We start from the raw sequence: 6,000 nt of genomic DNA on the forward strand, positions 1-6,000 counted from the left end.
AAGACATGGAATAGTACATATTAAATTAGATCATATAATATATATTAGTTTAAAGGTAAACTTCAGAAAAGTCCAAATATTTTGGTTTATTGGTAATAAATAATGAAAAAACCCTAAAATTTTGATTAATTAATGAAAAAGCCCAAAATTTTGGATTAATTAACGAAAAAAGACGAGATACCGGCTAAATCTGTGAAACCGGCCACGAAGGGTTAATCCGAAGTTTTAGCCGGTAATCTGTCCTTTTTTGTAAACAAAATTTAATTTGGGACTAAATCGTAAACTGACCTAAAATATTGAGACTTTTTTGCTGATTTCCCACAAAAGATTCTTATATTTACATTTTCTATTCTAAAATATTTTTAAACTTCGTAATTTTAAGATATGATTTTGTGTTATGTTATATTTTGAAGTTACGTTTTTGTCGTTTACATAATTGTTTTTTATAATTTTTATTTTTATTAATACTATCTTTTTATTTAAACGTTAATTAATACATTCAAGATTCATTTTCAGATTTTATATTGTGATTTCTCCACACAAAATTATTTGTTTCAAAACCTTATTTATGTTTTTAAGATTTACTTTGTAAATGAGTTCTCCGCCGCAAAAGTGAGGGAATGCTTATATATATTAAATATCAAATATGATTTGTGAGGAGGTTTCACTATTCATTTGGTCTTTCTATTTTTAAAATCCAAATTTATTAGTAAAAGCTAATCATGTTATATATTATCAACGCATGTTGTATAATATGTAAAACAACAGTATTTTTGGAAATAACCATTTAGATTCTAGTCATAGAAGATTTTCATAATATCTATTTTTTTTGTTGTGATTAATTTTTATTTAACAGTTTTTACCCCTTATAATTTTAAAGTTAAATTATTAGTATTTTATATATTACGATTTGGTTCCTCACTATATTTTAAAGTTATATTTTGGCCCCTTACATAATATTTTAATAATCTTTTTTTATTAATTTCTTTAGGATCTATTTTCAAGTCTTATTTTCGTCCGCTTCCTCTGTACATAATTGTTTGTATCCAAATGATTTTGATATTTTTGTGCTCCACTTTATATGGTTTTATCTCTATGGTAGATATGATGTTGAGTTGCATTTTTAAGATATTGGGGCTTCCGCAGCATCGCACGGACGGTCTAAACCCTAGTTATTATTAAGTTGTGTATCAAGTTGAATATTGCATGTAAAAAAAAAAAACTTGATTATTTTATATTTACTTTTCAATCAAGCTGGTTGTGAAATCTATTCGGGTTGCTAATAAAGTGTATATGATATATTGGCATGTTCGTCAAACATTTTGTTGTTTATTTGAAAATGTGAAATGTTATTTAATTAGGAAAATAGAGAAGATAGTTAGGTAGTTTAGTTAGGCACAAAATTATCAGTAGTTATGGGCTACATACTTGAGGCCTAAAACACTAAAAGCATCTTGAAGAAGGTCTAAAGGGCCCATAGCCCAAGAAAATAGAAAAATAGAAGCTTGAAAGCCTACTCGGCTAGCTTTTTATTTTGTATACGAAATTTCATAATGATTTAGTTTGTAAAATATCTTATTTTGAAGATTTTTAAGGAAAGTTATGGTTTGTAAAATTACATGAAAAGTCTTCCTGCCGTTAAATCTAATTTTTCAGTTGTTAGATTTTAATTAAAAATATTATTTTACCTTTGTACCAAATTTGCAATACACTACAAACTTCAAGGATCATTTTTATAATTTTGTAAATTTGAAATTTCTTATATGTATAAATTATATATATAAATTATAAATAGACAAAGTTTCACAATACGTCCATCCATGTGTTTTACAAAATATCGCACTTTGAGGACTTCTCATCAAAAAGTCACGCCACTAGTCCTTATGGTTTCAGTTCATTGCGCAATTGGTCTTGGACCTTAACCCCATCACTTTTGTACCTGTCTTTTCATCTCGCAATCATTGTAATCCTTCATTATGCACATAATATACGAATGATCTTTGCAATTAATTGCAAAGATCATATTCCTCAGCTACCCATTATCCTTTCGCATTCATCGTCGTCTTTTCCAACGCAATGTAAGGCAAGGATCATCTTCCAGTTCAATTGAAAATGATAATAGTGTCAACGTTATGGTTGGTCTGTTCCAAACACACGAAAACATCTAACTATGATTTGGAAAGGTTATACCGTAAGTGACTAACGTGATCATACATTTTGTCGATTTAAAATTATGCCCAAATAGTTGAATTTTATTTATTTTGTTATTCTTTGTTTCAGAGGGAAAAAGCAACTACTTCACACTGAAAATCCATCACGGTGGGATATTCACGAAAAGCCCTGGGAGAAGGTACGTAGATGGAACAACAGACTATATTCACTTCGTAGATATTGACATTTTCTCCTGCATGAGTTGGATACAATGGCTCAAGAAACATGGTACGTAGAAGGGAAAACTTTGTATTATCATTTTCTTATTCCAGAAGTAGAGTTGGACTTTTGTCTCTTATCTCTAGGAAATAATGGGGATGTGCATGTATGGTCAAATTATGTGGGAAAAAATAACCTATTAAGTATCTACATAGACATTGGGCATACAAGGGTTAACAATTATTTTTTATCCCCAACTAAGGTTATTATTGAGGAGTTTGTTAATGATATGTCCCCTGAACTAGATAGGAACCAAAAGAAGGGAAAAGATGTTGGATATTTTAGGAACAAACTAGACTACTCCCAATCTATTGTGCCATATGGAACATTTGGTGGACCTTCTTAAGTGATACAGGGAAATGGGCCACTCATGGATGATGAGCCAATCATGAATGATGAGTCAATATAAATTATGAATCAGTTATAGATAATGATTATGATTACGAGGATATTGAAAATGAAGGTGAATTTCATAGTCAGCATGATGCAAAAAAAAAAAATAAATAAATAAAGTGTTTGATGAGGAACCTTTGACAGATGATGCGGAGGTGAACATGATCAACTTTTGTAGTGTACTTGATGAAGAGATTGACTTAGGGCAGCTGATCAGACAAACAATAATACATAGGAACATGAAGACTGTAACATCCCGACTCCCAGGTATGAAATACTAAGGATTTTGTACATCACATAAGACCTACTCGACAAGTTGGAGGCCCTAACTTGTCGTGTAGAAACTAATCAGGCCGCGTGGTTTATGGAACCTACTCGACGAGTTAAGCTTGTGCATGAAAACCCTAATTTTTAGGGTTTGCACCCTATTTAAAGGACCTTAAGTCCCTTCACCAACCTCCTTTACCATCTTATCGCCCAAATAAATCTATTTTGTGCATCATATCTCATTGTGTGTGTGTGTGTGTGAAAGCTTGGAAGGTGAGTTTTGGTGCTCTTTTGGAAGGAAACCCAAAGATTGAAGAGATTGGAGTGAGGAGGACGCTATAGATCTGACATCTATTCTATTTTGGCAACCATCTTGAGGTATAAAGTTGATACCTTGACCTCTTATTGCTTATATCTCCTCTTATGAAAGTATATGGTCATTTTTGGTGTTTTGGCAACCATCTTGTAGATCTAGCCATTTCTTCATTTATGACATGTTTGGTCCCAACTATGACGATTCTTAAGCATGTCATGCTCTTAATCGAATAAGTTGTCCTTTTAGACCGAATAAGAGGTCATGACTCATAAAAATGTGGTCTTGATGCTTAGTTTTTCCCCACACATGCTCTAGAAGGTCTTAAAGTGTTAAAAAGTTGGGATTTTGTCTATTAAGCATTTAATGGGCATGCAAAGTCATAAAGTTGGAAACTTTATGACTCTTAGTGGTATTTTGGCATTGGATATGAAATTGGGACATGAGAGCTTAATGCATTAATCTCTTATTGAAGAAAAAAGGAGTCTGAACGTACGTCGTTCGTAACCTAGAGTACGCAGCGCGTACGGGGTCAACCGCCCGAATATGGTCAAAGTATGAGTACTGTAACGCCCGTAGATTCGGGCTAGTTAATTTAGAGACAATAGGGGTCGAAAATGAATTTTCGACAAAAGATTATTTATAATAAATAATCTTAACCAAGTTTTATAATATGTCTCAAGGGTTCCGTACATATAAAGAACGCTGAAATCCGAGTTATAACGAAGAAGTTATGGCCCGTCGAAGTTTTACGGCAAAACTGGTACGGCACTGGGAGACGTAAATAGTGAATTTTTGATAAAGGAATTTTTAGCCTTATCAATCCAAATAAAAGTTGTAGTATATGTTAAACCAAGAACATACAAAAAAAGAACGCCCAAATCTGACTTTGTATGAGGAAGTTATGAATTTTCTAAGATTTAGCATAGCAGTGCATGACCCGAAACTCGAATTTTAGTTCGAGCGATTTTTGGCCTACATGACCTAAATGAGAGTTGAACATCTCATTAATAGGAACTCAACGGTAAAAAGACAGATGAAAACAGAGTCTGTATGTAGAAGTTATCAATTTACACGGATATTTAACAATATAATCTCCTCGTACTGTTAAATTTAAGATCGGTCGAGAATTAGCCGACGGAGTCAAAATGAAAGTTGTAGATCATATTTTTTAACTAAGCGTGGATATAAATAACGTCAAAAACGGAGGTCGTATGTGAAAGTTATGGATTTTAGAAGTCAGAAGTGTGTTGTGCGAAAATGGGTGATGTGGCATAATCTTAGTCATTGCTTTCTCCCAAAGTCTCGCCACTAGATGGTGACATGTGGCACCAAGTTCAACCATTTTCACCCTATAAATAGAACCTCTCTCACCCTTATTTTCTTCACACCTTTCCCATTCTTTCTTCTTTTTACTCTCTCTCTCTCTAAAACCTTTCTCTAGCCCCGAAACCCCCCGAAAAGCCTAGAGAACCTCCCTAGGCGGAAGCCCCGGAGTGTTTGACGACTCCGAGAAGAAGAGATTTTCGGCTCGGGAACGCTGCTCTAAGCAAAACCCGGTTTTTCTATAAAACTCGTTGTAAGTGAGCTACGTCTATGCTATTTTTAATATATTGTTTATTTAATAATAGTAACGTTATTAAAAACTTATAATAAGTAATTGGGCTATTATTATGGGTTATATAAATATTGTTTAACGCTTATATAATAGTAATAATAGCTAGACTATTAATTAGTTTCGGTGAATAATAGACTAAACTCTAGTCGTAATAATACTAGGTTTTGTCAAAGGAAATTATTTTTTAGAAGCGAAGCGCTGTCTGAGTTCGGAATCACCACCTTATCAGGTGAGTGCATAGTCTCTTTCATGAACATGATTTTAATACAAGTATTGATTGAAGTATTAATTATATGTTTATGTGCGAGTTAATTGATGTTGCCTGAAATACGTGTTAAAGAACATACCTGGTTATATATGACGATTTAGGATAAATAGTAAACCTAAATTAATTATGACGAATATTGGGTAGTATTTTCTTACAAGTACAAGTGAGATATACTCAGAGAATAGAACTTTAGTATATGTCATTGATCCGGGAGCATGGATTCGACGCAGTCATTGTCCGTAGTCCGAGAGTATGGATTGGACATAGTCAACTGTCATTAATCTGGGAGTATGGATTAACACATAGTCAATTGTCCTTAGTCTGGGAGTATGGATTAAGATATAGTTAGTCGTCCTCAGTCCGGGAGTATGGATAGGACATAATCATTCGTCGTTAATCCAGGAGAATGGATTTACACATAGATACTTGTCCCTAATCCGAGAGTATGGAATGGACACAATTATTAATCCGAGAGCAGGAATTAGATCCGAGATTATGGGTTAAGTAAGAGGTAAAATTTAAGGTCCGAGAGTATGGATAGTCTTGTTGTAAGGATTAACGGGGCGGGGTAAGAGTTACTTATGTATATATGGTGAAATTGTATATTTTGTGAGTTCTAAATTATATATATGATATAACATTGTGTGATTGAAATCCCTATCTACTCACCAGGTTTCCCAACCTGACCCACTCAGTTTATTTATATCACAG

The sequence above is a fragment of the Lactuca saligna genome, chromosome 2 (assembly GCF_052625555.1).
Source record: "Lactuca saligna cultivar CGN05327 chromosome 2, ASM5262555v1, whole genome shotgun sequence".
Classification (NCBI taxonomy): Eukaryota; Viridiplantae; Streptophyta; class Magnoliopsida; order Asterales; family Asteraceae; genus Lactuca; species Lactuca saligna.